At 52.8% G+C, this 17,905-nt stretch overlaps 1 long non-coding RNA gene across 1 annotated transcript; it reads right to left on the reverse strand.

Moving 5' to 3' along the window:
* Positions 1-3,741: 3,741 nt before the first annotated feature.
* On the reverse strand, positions 3,742-8,469 carry LOC120585724 (uncharacterized). Its single transcript, XR_005648491.1, has 4 exons — positions 8,247-8,469; positions 6,956-7,022; positions 5,938-6,694; positions 3,742-4,120 (listed from the first exon to the last, which is right to left on the reverse strand). It is a non-coding gene; the product is annotated as an uncharacterized LOC120585724 (long non-coding RNA).
* Between the last annotated feature and the right edge of the window lie 9,436 nt (positions 8,470-17,905).

Here is a 17,905-nt window from a genome sequence, read left to right on the forward strand (position 1 = left end):
GCACTGGCACAGCATCGTAGGGAACAGTCACTGCTCCCCCAATGCCCTGAGCATCGCCTCCTCAGCCCTCCTTCCAACCCCCGATCTGTTTCCCATCTCCTTCTTCTGCATTTTACCTGAACTTGACTTGGTCTGCAGGCTCCTGCCCGCCGGCATTTAGCATCTTTTAAAGACTTTTACTGGGGGTAGGGGGAAGGGCGGGGAGCCTTCTCACAGCATCTTAGGTCCCTCCCACGGTGGCACCCACGTCTTCTCCCTGTCGCGGCCACACTCTGTGCTTGTCCTCAGCCTCCTTTCTCTCTTTGCAACTGAAACTGCTCCTGCCAAAGTCACCAGTGGCTGCCCTGTTGCCAAATGCAGAGGTCCCTCCATCCCCTCCACGGCCACCCTTCCCACTCTGCGGTGTCTCTCCCTGGTGACTCCTGCCCTCTCTAGCATAGCACCTGTGTGCTGGAGGCGTCCCACGTGGTCACCTCCCAGCCAGACTTGTTTTCACGTCAGCTCCTTCTGCCTTCCTACTAGAATGTTCTCGCAGGTGCCTCCAACACAACACGACCCACAGCAACCTCATTCTCTAGCTGCCCACCACGCTAGAAGTCGCCACAAAGTGGGGAACATAAAAAATTTTTTTAAACATTTTAAAAAGAAATCAGAGATAAAAAGATGTTTAAAACCAACCAGCTGCCTGGAAGTCTGCTAGGGTTCTTTTCCCTGTATTGGGCTTGTGCTTTCTGGCTCTGCGTGACCCTGTCGCCACGTGCGGTGGACTACAGTGAGTGGTGGCAGCCTTTTCTACAATCCCTTAACATATAGAGACTGGACTATGAGTCATATAAATCTGCTTTGTGAACCCCAACTCCCCTTCCTCTTACTAGATCGCAGAATACGGCCTGCGGTCACTGCAATGGCCCCTGACTGGGGTGGGGGGTGGGGCAGTAGCTGGAGGGGAAGTCAGAAATGAAAGGAACAATATTTGATTGACTGCAATTAAAGGTCTCACTTTTGCAAATTTTGCAAACACATTTGACCAGGAGACGACCATTGCTAGGGTCCCCGATGCTTAAGCTGTGTCCGCCTCTGCGTTCAGCCCTTGAAGTTCCTGACTCACATTCTTCTGGGCAAGATGGTGCATACGGTTCTCTAAAGGACATTTGCGCATTTTCCGGCTGGTGATTCCAAAAGAAAAGCAACGTTTTAAAAACTTACACAAATGTTCCTAAAAGCATGATTCATAACCAAACAGCAGAAAAACCCAAACGTCCATGAACTTGTGAATGGATAAGCAAAATGCAGTCCACGTGATGGAACATTACTCGGCATGAAGAGTGATGACATACTGGTACACGCTACAGTGTGGACGAACCTCGGAAACTACATACTACGCGAGAGCAGCCGGACCCCAAAGACCGCACATTACATGATGCCACTTACATGAAATGTTCAGAACGGGCAAATCTATAGAGACAGTAAGTAGATGAGTGGTTGTCAGGGGCTGAGGGGAGTGAAAATTAGGGAGTGATGGCTAGAGGGCATGGGGTTTCTTTTGGGGGGTAAAAATGTTTTAAAATTGATGGTGGCGATGGCTGCACCTATAAGTGAATATACTAAAAGCAAAGTGTGGGTGAATCGTGTGGGATGGGAATTACTGTTCAGTGAAGCTGTCACCAAGAAACAAAACAAAATAGACCTTTACTGATCATTTTAAGGCAATATTCATCTAGATTAGTAACACGGGCAAACGGGAGGTATCTCTGTGTGAATCCTCAGGCTGATTCAGAGTTATTTACTTTCCTGACAACCCCGATTTGAGGTGACTCAGGACCAGCCCAGGGAGCTTATTCAAAGGTGCCTAAAACTGCACCACGCAGAGAGCTGGGCGTCTTTTAGGCTGTGGGGTCCCGGAAATCGAGTAGGAATGAAAAGGGAACAGGCCACGCTCAGAGAAAGAACGGCCACTCTGGTTTCAGCTTCTCGTCGTCATTTCTCTCCACTCTAACTCACGAATTTGGCATTGGAACCTGGGACCATTGTGCAAGTGACAGAGTTTTAGCCCCGCCTTCAGGACCCTCGCCCTGCGGAGGAGGGAGGCGACGAGCTGATGCCAGATCAAACGCAGACGTGATCACAGCAGGAAAGAGCAGCCAAGCAGCCAAGGCGTGGATTCCGGAAGCCGACCCGAGAGGCAGCGCCCCATGTCCAGCACCGTGCACGTCTGTTCTCATCGAGGGCGGACACAGAGGGAGGCCACGCAGGTTTTCGGAGTAATTATGAAAAGTTCCCTTTTCCTCAAACTTCAGCTCTACCTGCAGACTTTGGGGCCTGTTTCCAGCCTCTCAGCACATTAGCGTTGAATCCGGCCACTCGTGAGTTTCCTGGTGACCGCTCTCTCTGTCTGCCGCCAGGCAGAGAGATGCTGAAGGAGCTGATCTTAGCTTTTTGTTTATCATTTTCATCATTAACTCGCCTGGGCATTAGGTCCTGTACTGGGTTGAATGGCGCCCCCTCCCTGACCCCCCAAGAAATACGTGTCTACCCAGAACCTGTGAACGCAACCTTATCTGGAAAAAGTGTCTTTGCAAATGTGAGTAAGTGAAGGATCTCGAGATGGATTCCTCCTGGATTATCCAATGGCTGGTGTCCTCATAATAGACAGAAGGGGAGAGACACACGTAGAGGCCTTGCGAAGGCCTGGGGCAGAGCTTGGGGTGATGCAGCCACAAGCCAAGGGACACCTGGAGCCATCAGAGCTGGAGGAAGCGAGGAAGGACCCTCCCCTAGCGACTCTGGAGGGAGTGCTTCCTCCCACCACCTTTGTTCAGGCTTCTGGCCTCTGGGGACAGTGAGAAAATCATTTCTATTGTTTTAAGCCCCCAACTGGGGTCGTTTGTGACAGCAGCTGCAGGAAGTTACTACTGTCCTCTCGAGTCTCCGTGTGTCACTTGTGATATATTTCACAATAAGGCAGCACTTGCTGCCTGACAGGGACTGTGTAACTTAAGCATTAACCTGTTTACACCATTTAATCCTCAGACTAACCCGTATGGTGGACGCCATTACATTCCCATTTTGCCCAGGTGGGAGGGAGAGGCTGGGTCGGGACCTGCTGTGTGATCGGCTCCCCCAAGGCCCTGGCTCTTGGCTGCCTAATACTCAGAGTGAACCCCCAGCCTCTGTCTGCTCTGTCCCCGGCGAGACCTTCGATTCTGCATACCAGGTAGCAGTGCAGGAACCTTAGGGGCCATGCGGGGGGAGGGGTGATTAAAGGGTTAAACCTAAGCTGTAAGTGGCCAAGTCTAGAGATGACCCTGGGGGCCTCCTATCGTCCTGCCCAGGAGGACCTCTCCCAGGCACCCCAAGTACCCTATCTAGGACAGGGATGCTCGGTGACACAGGCAATGAGAGGTAAGAGCCAGAAGTCACATGGGAGGTGATTTTCCCCTGGTGCAGGCGAGACACTGAGTGTGGCTCGGAAGCTGAGATGCGTGCTGGCCCATTGCTTTATTTCGGAACATATAAGCAGAGTGATGATGGCAAGGTGCTGCAGGGCCGCGTGAGAAGGGACCGTGGTCACGAGTAGTGCACAAGGGCGAGGGGGCTCACTCCGGGGTGGCGGTGCCTTGTCCTTGCATCTAGCCAAAGCTTCTAAGGGTGGATGGCTCTGCTCCCTAAGTCTGTCCGGGTGCACCCCTCGTCTCTCATCCTCGTGCCCCAGATAAAAGAAGCATTGGTTGTTATGAACATTTAATAATACACAGGTGCAAGTCCTGGGGTGCGGGGCCGGGAGAGACATCTGTTAGGCAAGTAACTTGAGTCCTGTGACCTTTCCCCAGCTGGGAGCTTGTTCATCTGTCAGGCCAGAACAAGTGAACCCACAAAAGTCATCCGAGCCGCCTTCGTCAGCTGCCTCCTTCCCTTGCAGCAAATAGCAGCTCCCGGATGCCCTGGGGGAAAGCCCAGGACCTGAAGGGAGAGGACGCACTGTGCTGGCTCCTCGGAGCTGGGCAGGGTGGATATTTATAAGCTCTGGCAACCGCCCTCAACCGCCCTCGCTTGTGGATCAGGCTGGTTCCTTTGAGTCTCCTGTGTCAAGTTTTTTCCTCTTTCCAGTGAGAATCTGAATCTGAACAGATAAACCCAGAATCAAATCACTGGATCAATAATTGCTCACCACCCACCCTCAAGGCCTCCAGGCTTCAAATGTTGGGTTTGTCTTCACTCCCCTCTGGCATAGATCCCTTTATGCTGGGAGGGAAAAGGTGAGGCCCAGGGCGTGTGGGAGGAACTTCGAGGTAGGGCTCAGGGCTGCTCTGTGACTTCCAGGGACCCCCGGCACTTTTGGTGGCTCCCTTCCTCCATAAAAAAAAAATTAAAAATTATATTTTATAATTGCGTTACTATAAAGACAAACACAATTCAAGCTGGATTCATCATTATATATTTATTATTAATGAATCTATTTTTGCTTCTGACTTTATAAAGTGGGCTCCTAACAGCATCAGGACCCTGCGGGGTGAGTCCGCCTGGGTGCTGCTCCCTTCCCAATCGACCCCCAACCCACGGATGTGGAAGCTGAGAAATTAGATGACTTGTCCGAGGTCACGCACAGCTGGCGCTGAATCTAGGACTCGTCCTACCTTGTTCTTAACCTCTATGCTAGATGCCTGCTCACCCATATTCGACTTTGAAAAGTTTACACGCCCACGGTTCATTGTAAAAGCTGCACTCAGCTGCCTGGAGGCTTCGGTTAATCAGTAGCCTCTTGAACTTGACGCAGTGGGCATTACCAGGGACAAAAAAGTACGGCACAGACAGAACTGCGGCTGCGCCCGGAGCCATGCCCTGCCCTCCCACCGCCTCCCTCGTCTTCTCTGGGCCCAGCGGCTTCAGTGCTGTCCACCCGCGAAGATTCCCGAAATGACACCAGAGGAAGGCTCAGCGCGCCCAGCGGGAGAGCGGCAGCCAGGAGCGAATCGTCGGTGCCCCGCGGTCCCTGCTGGCGTCGTTGCGCCCCCTGGTGGCCGCAGGGGGAGTGGCCGCACTTGCCCCTGCAGCTGCCTCCCCAGCGGCTTTGCCTGGCGTGGCCACTACCACGTACTCATCAAGCGTCCCCGAAGGCGGCCGTACTGACTTTTCTCCCAGCCTCCTCTTTCGAGGGAACTGGGTCGCTATCCCCAGGGCAGGACTGGTGGACGTTTGGGGGTCAGTATGCAGGATTGTGCTTCAAACCTCTTTACCCACCCATAATCAGATTTACACTGGAAGGAGACCCCTCCCTTTTGTTCCCTATCCCCACTCACCCCCATGTCTCTCGGACTCTCTCAGACACATCCTCAGAGGTGGAGGGAGACAACCTCCCCGCCCTCTTCCCCGACAGAGCCCACACCAGCCCAGGGCAGCCCGCCCCACTAAGCCCGACGGCTAGGGTCAGGTGTGTGGAGAGGTCCTTTCTGGGGACCCTCCCTCAAGGGGCAAGAGGTCCAGGGACGGGCCCTGCCACTTGCTTTTTGAGGAAAGCTGAGTGCCCAGACTTGCAGGAGGGGTGCCAAGGAGAGTGAGTAGCAGGGTCTTACCCACCCCCTCTCCTCCAGCAATGCCAAATAAGGACGAAAAAACTGGCGAAGTATGGGTTTCAAGTTCTCAAGTCGATGGTACCACCGTTTAATTCACAAAAGAAAGAAATCAAGAGAAAGCAGTATCTACTGGTGAAATAATTGATTGGCCATTAGGGGAAAATTCTAGATACCACTTTAAAAACCCTATTAGGTAATCCATTGGTTAGGATGAAGTATTTATCAATAACATCTTCCTGGATTATTTTCTGGTGCTGTCTTTGGATGGCCCATGACATCTGTCATGTGACCTTGCTCCCAGTCCCAGACTGCTAAATAGCCACCCCACCCCCAACCCCCTCGAGGGAGCCCTGGAAACCGCACTCACCGCTCAGACTTTGATCTCAGCGAAGGTGCCAATCCTGGGACATCCTGAGTGTGACGATTCTGGAGGAAGCAGGCAAAGGGCACAGATCTGCTGACCTGAAGCTGAACGGCCGGCCAGCGCCCCTTGCTGGGGGGAGCAGAGAGGGAACCGTGGAAGCGGGCGGAGAACTAGGAGGAAGTGTGAGTCTGTGTTTGCAGTTTTAGTCTGGACTCGAGCAGGTTGTGAAATCAGGACATTTGAGCCACGTTTGTCTAAATCTCAAAGGGCCAAGTTGGCCCAAAGCGACATCTGAGTCGGTCACGATATTTAACATCACTGAGGTTGCCTTGGAGGTCGAGGGGCTGTCAGCCAGGCTACGATGGGGTAGACACTCCAGAAACAGCAGAACAGGACACCTGAGCCTGGGGAACAGGAGCGACTAAGGGAGAGGGGCCCCAGGTCCCAGGGTAGACCGCGGCGAAGCTCCGGGGGAGGGAGAGGCGAGAGGCGGAGCGGGGGCTTCACTTGCTCAAACCTGGACTCAGATTCTCATAGTTCTGTGGATTTCGACCACCTTCTTCACAGACAGACTCCTTCTTCCTCACAGGCTCAGAAATCTCAGGACATGGACGAATTTTAGCTTCTGGTCATTGGAAAGAGGCCGATTGTGCAGCATTTTTCATTTTTCTCTGACAGCGTTGCGGGTCCATTTTCTGTTTAAAACATTGTTTTTCTCTGATAAAAGTAATAGAACCACAGAGAGCTGGGGGGACTGGGACTGAAAGACAAAAAAACCTTTGTAGCTCCAACCTGAAAACATGGTCAGCACGTGGCTTGGTTTCTTCTGTTCATTAACGTGGCTACAATCCCAGGCCACTTGCAAATTTAAATTATGCGGTAAAATAGAAAAACATGAAGAGATTAGACCTTAAGTGTTCTTCACGCACGCACGCACACGCGCACACACACACACACACACATGAAGTGAGGATGTGTTAATTCGCTTGACTGTGATGATCATTCCACAATGTATACTTACATGAAATCTTCACGTTTTCTATCTTAAATACGCACAAGTTTTATTTGTCAATCATGCCTCAATAAAGCTGGAAAAAATAGAAAAGCAGGTCGCTTCAATAAATAAATTGCAAGATGAACAGGGAATCTATAGATCAAAAGAAGTTTAAATGACAGATCAACCAATCTCAACGGATCCTGATTCAAACAGACTGTTAAAAAAAGGGGAAACATTTTTTTTGGCATTGATGAGACTATTGATGACATGACACGGATAATTTAATGATATTGAGGAATTTTTTTTAGGTGTGATCCTACTATTGTGGTGACATTAAGAAGAGTCCTTGTCTTCTGTGCTTCGGTAAGTATTTATAGATGGAATAATACGCTGTATGAGATTTGCTTTTAAAGTAACACAGTTGGAAGGAGTGGGAGGAGGTCAAGATGAAATGAGAACAATTTTGGTCACATGCTGGTGACTGTCAAAGCAGAGTGGTGGGTATGTGGCGTGTTCATTAGATGATTTCCCTATTTTTTTTTTTTGTTTAAAATTCTTCATAATACCCATTATGAAAAGGTGTTAAATTTAAAAAGGAGATGACACAAGGATTAAGAATGATCTACTTTGGGTGCAAAGGGACTTGGTCACTAAGAGGTTCTCCAGTGGGCTGGGCAAGAGCACCAGGCTGCTGTCAGCCTGGTCATTCTGCCAGCTTCCTCCAAATGTCCCTTCTGTGGATCAGTTCCCAGTGCCCGCCAGGGGGCGTCTGAGACCACCTTAACCGACTCAGGGCGCGGGCTGGACAGAGCTCTGTCTGTCCTCCCTGCTCCCTTCTCGACCCTCCCTGTGGGGCTCTGCTGAGATCTCACACTCCTCCATGGGGAAAGTCTGGGCACAAGCCTGACAGATGTGTGCGAGGCCAAGGTGGGGGCCAAGATCTCAGGAATGTCACTGAAAACTCGTAGATGAAAATTGGGTTTTCCTACTTTTTTTTTTTTTTTTTTTAAATCTGGTAGTGTCACTTCAGAGAATGTTATTTCTTTGGTTTCTATCCCAGAGTCTCTACAGTCTTTCTTGTGTGTGTGTGTGTTCTTTTTAAATAATATTTTTGGGATATAATTCACATATCATACAATTCTCCCACTTAAAGCGTGCAATTCAGTTGTTCTTGGTATATTCACAGATGTGTGAAACTGTCACCTCCGTAATTGTTAGAATTTTTATCACCTCATGCGCAAACCGTGAACCCTTAACCGTCACTCATCTACTCTCCCACCCCCTGCCCCCAGCCCTGAGTAACCACCCATCTTACCTTCTGCGTGTCGATTTCTCTGTTCTGGACATTTCCCTGCGGTTTGGATGAGCGAGCAGGCTTCTTTCTCTCCCACCCCGGAAGTGAGAGCATCGTGGGAGCCCCCGGGGCCTCCTGCCCCTCCCCTCAATGAGCTGGGTCCAGACGTGGAAGTGACACCTCGCCGCTGTAATCTCTAGAATTAGGGTCTAAAGAGTTCGACTCCATCTAAGTGCAGTGCACCCCACCCCCCCAGCACGCGCACGCGCCCAAGGAGTCAGGCCGGGCCCATGAGCAGTCACGGTTGGAAAAGGCCCCGGCCGCCCTCGTTCACGGTCAGGGGCAGCGTCAAGTGGGGCGGCGGCTGTGGGAAACAGTCTGGCAGTTCCTCAAAAAGTTAAGCTTAGAGTCACCGTGTGACCCAGCAATTCCGCTCCTAGGAACGCAGTGGAGAGAACTGAAACCGGCCGTCTGCACAGCGCTGGCGCATGTGAGCGACAGCCGCCCGGCGGTCCCAGAGTGGACGCGCCCCCAACGTCCGCTACCCGGGCAACGGGCCACGAAAGCGGCGTGTTCACGCGATAAAGCACTGCTCGGCCCCAAAAAGGGATGAAGCGCTGGACGGGAACGAACCTGGAAAACCTGATGCCAAGCGGAAGAAGCCAGACACAACAGGCCACGCGGCGGACACCTGCGTCCGCCTGAGGCGTCCAGAGCGGGCGGATCCGCAGAGCCAGCGGGGCGCGTGGGACCTGGGAGCCGCTCCAGGGGGCCCGGGGTTTCTTTGGGGGCTGACGGACACGTTCTGGAGTTAGACAGCGGTGATGGTCGCACGACATTGTGGATATGCTAAAAACCCAGCGAGTCTCGCACTTTAGAATGGTTAAAATGGTGAGGAAAAAAAAAGATTGGAACCGAGAGTCCAGGTTTCGGCCGCGCAGGCGGGCTGGGGGCATCGGAGGACGCATCCTGGAGCTGCGGGGAAGGGCAGCGCCTGCAGCCGGCTCCCCCGGGGTCAGCGACGACTCCGCCTCCTCCTCCTCGTCCTACTGGAAGCGCCTCCTCTTCTCGAGGTTCCCCGGCCGCCTCCCGCTTCTCTGCCCGCTCCCTCTCCGTCTCTTCTTCAGGCTCATCCTCGTCTCCCAGATTTTTTTTTCCTTTGGTATTTGCTTATCCCGGGAATCTCAGCTTATTCATGCCGATGTGCCCGTAGGCCCAATTAATTCTTGGACCCCTTCTCTTCTGGTCACTCCCAGGGGCCGCTCAGCCATCAGTCTAGCCCCAGCTGTCCCCTGACTCCAGACACCAATTGCCTCTCAACCTTGCCAGGTGGCCCGACGAGAAGCTCCAGCGTGACTTCCGCCCTCCAACCCCGCGTCTCCCACAGACGTCCTGATCCCCGCTATAAAGGGCAACTCCACCCTTCCAGCCTTGGGGTCACCCCCGGCTTTCCCTCTCACCCGCGACAGCCAGTCTGACAGGGAAGCCCGTCAGCTCTACGTGACATGAGGAGGTGTTCCGAATTCGACTTTCTCTCCACCTCCCCTGCTTCATCTCACACCCGGATTACTGTAATAACTTCCTATTGGAGTCTCCCTTTTGCACTTTCTAGAATCTTCTCAACCCATCATCCAGATCGACTCTGTCATCATAAATCAGATCATGCCGCTCAGAGAAGACGCTGAGGTCTGTGCAAGGCTTCAGGACCCTCCACCATCTGACGCCGTGCGTGGGCTGAGTAACAGCCACGTCCTAATCTCTGCAGCCAGTGAACATGTCACCTTACGTGGTCATGGGGTCATTTGCAGATGCGATTAAGTTAAGGGTCTTGAGGTAGGGACATTATCCTGGATTGTCGGATAGGTCCCAAATGCGATCACAGGTGTACAGAAGTGGACAGAATATTATGATATGTCTCTGCGCACCTACCGGCCAGCTTCCACGACGTCTGACCCACCGCCGGGCTTGATTTACTGACATCCCCACGCACTCACTGCCTGCCCCCAGTCCTGTCCCCATCCTGTATCATTTTGAAGCAAATCTTGGACATCATACTGTTTATAAATAACAGGAGCCCTGAATCTAACTCCATTTCCTTGCAGTAAGGACAATGCCCAGGTCTCCATCATCTTGGACGGCAAGATGAACAGGTGGTCTGGATGAGTCTGTATCAGCTTCCCCTTCAGCCGCGTCACCCAAGGAAGGGAGGTCGAAGCGTTGTGTCAGCCTAAAGGCGGCCAGCAATGCCAGACCGGAGCCCCATTCGATTTATTTTTATTGTGGTAAAATGCACATGACATTAAGTTAGCTTTTTAATAATTTTGAAGTGTACGATTCAGTGGCATTAAGTGGCGTTAAGGACATTCACAGTGTTGTGCAACCACCAACACTGATTAGTTCCAGAACTTTCCATCATTCCAAAAGGAAACCCCAGACTCCTCAAGCCGTCACTCCCTGTTCTTTCTTCCCTTCAGCCCCTGGAAATCACCAGTCTGCTTTCCATCTCTATGGGTTTGTCTCTTCTGGACATTTCCTATAAATGGAATCCTACGATATGTGGCTTTTTGTGCCTGGCTTCATTCACTCGTCATGGTTCATTCACGTTGCAGTATGTGTTAGAACTGCATTCTTTTGCATGGCTGAGTAATATTCCATTGCATGGATATACCACATGGTGTTTATCCACTCGTCTATCTACGGACACTCGGGGTTTTTCCACTTTTTGTGTATAGTGCTGTCGTGAACATTCTTGTAGAAGTTTTTGTTTGACAAGATTAATTTTGAAGACGTCAGTGTAAAGTCCTGCCTGGAAGAATAAAACATAAGTTGCTCAAGTATCAGGGTGGAAAAGTTCTGGGACCAAAATCTCGAGTTTTCTTCCAGGCTCATTTCAGAAAGACCTGGTGGTGTGCTGCAGCTCCTGGGGAAAAGACAGGACAGATGCAGGCATAGAATACAATGTGCTCAGCTTGACCAGAGGCCAGGAGCCACGGGCTGTTTTTCTTAGGAGGCGGCAGTGACTGGAGTATAATTTCCTCATTACCGGAAGCACTAGCCCCACGGTGTCCTGTGCCGATGAGGCACGAACATAGAGGGGCTGCTAGTTCCACAGGAAAGGTAAGACCTTGGGTTCAAGTCCCAGGCCTGCTACTTCCTGATCGTGTGGCTGTTTCGGTGACTTCGCCTGCCCAAACCTGGTGTCCACTCCTCATAACAGAAATCATAACACCTTCTAGGATATGGTTGTTTCCAATGAAACGAGATAATGTGGCAAAGCCCCCTGGCAGGACCTGGCCCGTGGAAGATGCTACCCTGACCCTTGCAAGGGCCCTGGGGTGCTGAGTGACCAGCGGATTGATGGGCTGGGTCTAGGGCTCCAGCTTCCCCACTGAGCCCCACGGCTTTGCTCAGACTGGACGTGCTTTGGGGAGAAACAGAGAGATCATAACATGAAGCTCTTTCCTCTTCTAGCTTGATAAAGAGCATCCAGGAAGGGCAGGAAAGCAGGCCACGAGACAGGAGAAAACCCAAGCCCGGAGCAGAAACCCGTAAGTATCACAAATGCTCTATCCGGCCACGATCTTGTCTGCAGTCAGGCCGATGAGAAGTACCCGCACAGAAATAACGCCCTTGGAAATGAGAGCGTGTTTCTTAGCCGGGGGAATTTTCTTTAGAGTCTTTGCATGTAGCGTTCTCTGATGACTTTGGAAGGAATTTTGAGGAGAAAAGGCAATAAAAGTGATGAAGGGGCTGGAGGGCCCGATTACGAGGCGAAATGAAACGGCAGCTTGGCCGTAACATGGGTTTAGCGGGGACAGGGCCTCCACCTGGCAGCCGTCCAGGGTCCCAGATGCAAGGAGAAGCTGAGGGAGTCCGGGAGGACAAAAGGAGGAGTAATGATGTGATATTATGAGAAGGAAGTGATAGGCTGAGGATCAAGACGATTTCTGGGCAAAAAGCCTGTTTAGGAGAATAATAGCATCCCAAGGGCCGTGGACATGCTCCTTGGCTTCGTACAGTTAGCATTTCTCAAGATCAAAGTCTTAAGAACTGTTCTGTTGGGAGTGGCCGCAGCCTCCATAACTCAGATGGGTCATCTCCAGGCTCCTTGCCTCTTTCCCAAGTCTATTCGGGAATGCTGTTGCCGGTTTGCAGCCCACGCCTTGGGGGCTGTAGACGGGGCTCTGGGCCATGGACACAGGCTCGGAGGAGAGCTTTGCAAAGAGGAGCAGACGGGTGTGATAGCCAGAGAGCACCCTTATGCCCCAGGGAGCGAGGGGTGGACCAGGGGCCAGAGGACGGGAGGTGCTACCTGAGTGCCAGGGTGGACGACCAATGGGCCTCTGGCCTCTGGTCCGAGCTGAGCGAACATTTTTAGTTCCTTCCGGGCCAGATTCTTTGACATCTACAGTTTCTCTGCCGGTTGGGTCAACATTCCCGGTTGACAGGGCAGTTTCACGCCCATTGCCTCCCTTATTAGTTGAAGCTGACCCTAAGAATGGACAGAAATATTCAGATCATTTTCTCGGTCTCCTTATTTGCTGGCGAGGAAATTGAGGGCCTTAGATGGTGAAGATTTGACCAAAGTGTCAGCCGACACACCCAGACCTCGCCTGTGGGACGCTGGGACCACGGTGCCGTGACTCCACGCCTGTGACGCGTGCTAGGGCAGCGCTTCAGGGGCTGGGATGTGCCAGGGATTGCTGGGGGAATGGATATGAGGCCGATTTTAAAGGAGCAGAGCCCGAGACGCTGTGTTCCCGGTAGGCTTCCGGGCAACGCCTACGCTGCTGGTTCGTGTCCCGCATTGCGAGTGGCAAGGGAGTGTGGGCTCTGCTGTTTTCACTCCCGAGGGGACAGAACTGGTAGTTTCAAAGCCAAATCACGCCAAAGCCCCCTCTGCCACAGGCCCCTTTCGTGGTTGCTCCCTGAAAATAGAGGAAACACCTTTCATCTCCGCACTGGGGGGCCCGGGAGTGCTCCGTCTTTAGCCAGTGATCTAGACTCTTTTCGTGAATCGGGATTACTCGGGTATGTGTGTTGGGGGGAGCTTTGAAAACCCTAGGATGCTCAGGCTTCGCTCTTTAGAGATTCTGCTTCAGTTGGTCCAGGTGGGGCCCAAGGGCCCCTGTTTTCAGAAGATCCCAGGGAATTTATGTGTGGCCAGGGTGAGAACTGCTGCTTTTGGCAGTAGGATTGATATGTACCATTCATTCACTCGTTGTTCATTCATTCTGTTAAAAAAAGAAAGAACAGGTCAAAACGGAGTCACTTTTGCTATGCCACATGGGCGGGGGGAGGGATGGGCAGGGCTGTTCTCTAGAGAGGTGACCTTTGAGCTGAGACCTAAGAAAGTGAGTAAGAGACTGGCGTGGATGTCCAGGAGAAGAACGCTGGGCCGCTGCAAAGGCCTTGAGGCAACGTGTGCTTGGTGTGTTCCAGAAGCAAGGTGGGGGGAAGCTGTAGATCACGGGTGGAGTGCAGAGCAGTGCGTCATAAACCGCCGTGTGTGCGTATTTACACGTCTGTTCTGAAACAAACTCTAGAAAGTTGCCTCTGCGACAAGCGGGTGGCCGGGGGTGGGGGCTGGACAGAGACTTTCTGTATTCTCCTTGTGTACCTTTTCGATTTTGCACCACATGCATGTATCGCTTATTCAAAAGTAATATTTAAAAGGAAGAAAGAAACAAGGAAGAAACGAGTGTACTCGGAGCAAAGGGAGCCACGCCATGTGGAGGAGCTGACGTCACCGAGGCGGGAACTGTGCTCCGGGAGGCTAGAAGGAGATCGGGCTTCCTCACTGCTAGCTGTGTGACCTTGGGCAAGCTGCGTAATCTCTCCGTGTGTTTCTCAGGCCCTACGTCAGGGCTGCTGTGAGGGGTAATGAGTGAAGTACTTCAGTGGTGTCTGGGAGACAAACGAGTGGTCAGGTCCTCCTTTCAGCCCCCAGCCCCCAGAGGTGAGGGCCACAGTAGGGCCTGAGCGGACTCGCCACCTGCTCTGGAGCGTAGGCTGTAATAGGACCCCTCTGACCACGGTGTGAAGCAAGAACAGGCAGAGACACCACAGAGATGAGAGCTCGGTTAGGAGGCGTCTGCATCCGTCCAGGTGGCAGGCTGGCGGCTGGGGCCAGCCGCAGCAGCGAAGGTGGTGAATACTGAATATTGAAAATAGGGCCAGTCGGATTTTCCGATAGATTAGACAAGGGCCGTGAGAGGAAGCGAGAGGCCCGGGTTTTCGGCCTCAGCACCTGGAGGACTCGCGTTGTCACCGACGGACACGGGGAAGGTCCGAGGCCCGCCCCCGATCCAGGTGGAGAGAGGGGTGGAAGCTGGATATCGGTTTTGCGTCCATGGGAAAAGTTAGGACTAGTGATAGACATTTGGGAGTCGTCACAGCATAGATGGCCTTGAAGTCGTATGTGAGGTTTATTCCCATAGAATGTGAGGGTGAATGATAGAGAAAAGAGGATCCCCAGGCCTGAGCCGCGGGGCTACCGACCTCAGAGGCCGGGAGAGGAGGAGGAGGAGGAGGGTGAAATGGTAGGAGGGGTAAATTGTTCTGACAAGCATTTACTGAGCACCTAGCATGTTCTAAGCACCGTGGAGGTGCCGGGCCTGGTTACACAGCTGCAGGAGGAAAGAGAACATCTAAACCCGACTGGATGTGGACAGAAGCTTCCCAGAAGTGGGGCCCTTGAACTGAGTCTTAAAAAAGGATCAAAGTGTTGGAGAAGGGGGAAGAATGTTCCAGAAGAACCTATGAGAGAGGCATGAACAGAGAACTGCAAAGATTAGACAGGGCCCAAGTGGGGGCAGGTGGACCCCGTTGGCTGGCTTAGCACGAGGAGCCTCGTGCTTGGTTTGATCCTGAGCGTTGTGGCTGCCGCATTGAGGTCCTCAACCTGCAATAGCCTGCAGGCCAAACCCTGGTCACAGCCTGGGTTTTTTTTTTTTTTTAAACAACATTTTCTAGACGGCCAGTTTTCGAACAACCTACAAGCTAGAAATGGTTTTTGTTTCAACGGTTGTGGAAAAAAAGCCTAAAGAAGAACAGTATTTCATAATATCAGAAAATGATAGGAAATTCAAATTTCAGTGTTTATGAATAAAGTGTTATTGGGACACAGCCACACCCATTCCTTATGATTATCTGAGGCCACCTTCGCTCTGCCGTGGCAGAGCTGAGTCGTTGAGACAGAGGCCACGTCGCCCGCAAACATAGATAGACTGCAAACTACGCATCCTTCACCGAAAAGTGGGGGGCTTTGTGATGCAGAGCACGAGACAGAAATCGGGACCCTCTCAGACTTTTCATTCGGGCGAGGCTGCCCCGCCCCAGAAGTCGCCTCTTCCTGAGGGCAGAGACCGTTCGGAACGTGATCCGCCTCTGCTTCTAGAACTTCACCTATTTCTTTTCCCAGAAGCAGAGTCAGCTGTCACAGGGGCGCTGGCGACCTCCGAAGCCAGGCCCTGCCCTGCGAGGCTGCCTCACAAACCATCTGGGAGAGGTGGTGCGGGCGGCGGGGGCCACCGGGAATATTCTCTCCGGCAGGATGCTGGTGGCGTCGTCAGGTCCCAGGCCGGGAAGGAGCGGCACAGTCCCTGCGGGAGTGTGCCTTTCCCGGAAGTCGTTTCCTCTTGCCGGTTGCGTGAGCGGTCCTTTCCCTAGAATCAGCCTTCGTCGTTCTGCTTTTCCTTCAGGGACGAGCTGTTCGTTCTTGTTTTCTGGAGCGGGGAGGCCACCTCCAGTTGCATTACTGCAGGAACCTGCGTGGCTCCTGGTATTTACCTGAGCTGTCCGGCCCGGGATTCCCACGGGTCCCCTCAGAGTCCCTCAGCTCAGTTGACCTCTGATTAGAGTTGGCTGCTTGAGCAGAGTGAGCCTCTGGTGTGCCTGGCCACCTGAGCCGGAGGGACACCTGCTTTGTGTGTGGCCGGGCAGCTGGCGTGAGCTTGGCCAGAGAGACCCGCCAGCAACAGAAGCAGCTTTGACCGTGGCCAAGAGCAGGAACCTGAGCCAGACTGCAGGGGTGCAAATGCTGCTCTGCCACCGAAGCAGCTTTGTGACGTTGGGCAACTTACTCAGCCTCTCTGTGACCCCGCTTCCCCAGCTTCTGTAGCAGGCGGTAGTGACTCCTGCCTCCTAAAGCCGTTATGAGAATTAAAGGGCTTAGCGTTTGTTTTTCGAACAATGTCTGGCACAGAATGCTCTGGAAGTGCTTGTCGCAAATACTGAACAGAGAAGGGTGGTCCTCAGAGGGACCCTGGCTCTCTCGTCCTCACTCTCCCAGAGCGTAACGGCTTTGAACATGTGCTATTGTTTCGGGGTCCGGTTGGGCATCACCTTAAATGTCTGTGCCCTGCACAGTACTTGGCACAGCACCTTGCTTATACTGGGCTGTGGATGAATGTTTGCTAAATGAATAAATGAGAAACATCCTGTTTCTCCCCAAATTAATAGACTCTTCTTGGAAAAAATAAATCACTGAGAAGCAACCTTCGACGGTCATTTCCAGGAGACTCTCGAAGCTGGGGCCAGCGCTCCTGGCCAGCGCGGCCGGGTCTGGTCAAGAAGCTGCAGGGCTGCTAAGTGGCCTGGTGGGAGGATATGGCAGGATGAGGTCTGCAGGTGACGAGCGGGCAGCTTCCCAGAGGACGAGGCTTCCAGCCACCCAGGCCTGCCCTGCCGACCCCAAGACAGAAGCCAGGACCAGTTGGCACTCAGCCAAAGGTGGGTTCCCCCCAACAAAGCCATGACTGGGGGGCTCCATTCTTCTTGATTAAGTGCTGGGATGGACTGGGCCATTAGAATTCTAGGGGCTGGGAGCACCGTGGATCCGGGGGAGTTCAACCCCCAGCTCCAGGAGGCACGAAGCATCCAAAGAGTCGACTCCTGCTCCCTGGCAGGTAGACGGAGGACCTGGCATGGGAAGAAGTGATCAGCGGGAGCCATAACTAGCCTCAGCTGCGATTTGGGTCAAGATAGCTACGAATCTTCATCCTTTGGCTCAGACCCTGTCTTGGTCCCAAGCAGTCCTGGGTCACCCAGCTTGGCCTTTCCCCATCTGTTCACACCCCAACTGGCATCCAGAGCGGTGGACCCTTCCAGGAGCCCCAGGAACGAAAAAGAACGTGCACGGGAGGCTCTTTGCCCCACCCCTGCCAACGTCACCACCTGAGCTCTCCTCTGCTCATGGAGGCCCAGACGCTGAATCAAAAGGCGTGGCGCCAGCTGGCAGGAGGCAGGCAGGGGCCTGACATCACTGCCTTGGCTGGTCTACATATCAGAATCGCCCAGTGAGGAAGTGGGGACGATGGATGACCCCCTCTGACAGCTTTTGGGCTGTCAGATTTAAAAACACGAAAGTGACCATTAACAGAAGCATCAGACAGGCTTTGGGTGGTGGCGAAAGGCCTGATCGGCATCATTCTGGGCTGGGGGAGAGACCGCCATCCCCCCTACCATCGACAGCGATGTCAGAAGCCTTCCTGGGAGCCATTGCTGCAAGTGAGCCCCATCTCTCCCTACCCTTAATATGGAGAGGGGGGGACAGGAAAGGGAGGACCCCAGTCTCAGCCAAAGCAAAGAATAATCACTGAAATATTAGAAATCGCATCCTTAGATACAGGATGCTTGCCTGGATGAAGGCTGCTGGCATAAATTTAAACTCTGTATTT

Source organism: Pteropus medius, unplaced genomic scaffold (genome assembly GCF_902729225.1).
Source record: "Pteropus medius unplaced genomic scaffold, Ma_sr-lr_union100, whole genome shotgun sequence".
NCBI classification, from domain to species: Eukaryota; Metazoa; Chordata; class Mammalia; order Chiroptera; family Pteropodidae; genus Pteropus; species Pteropus medius.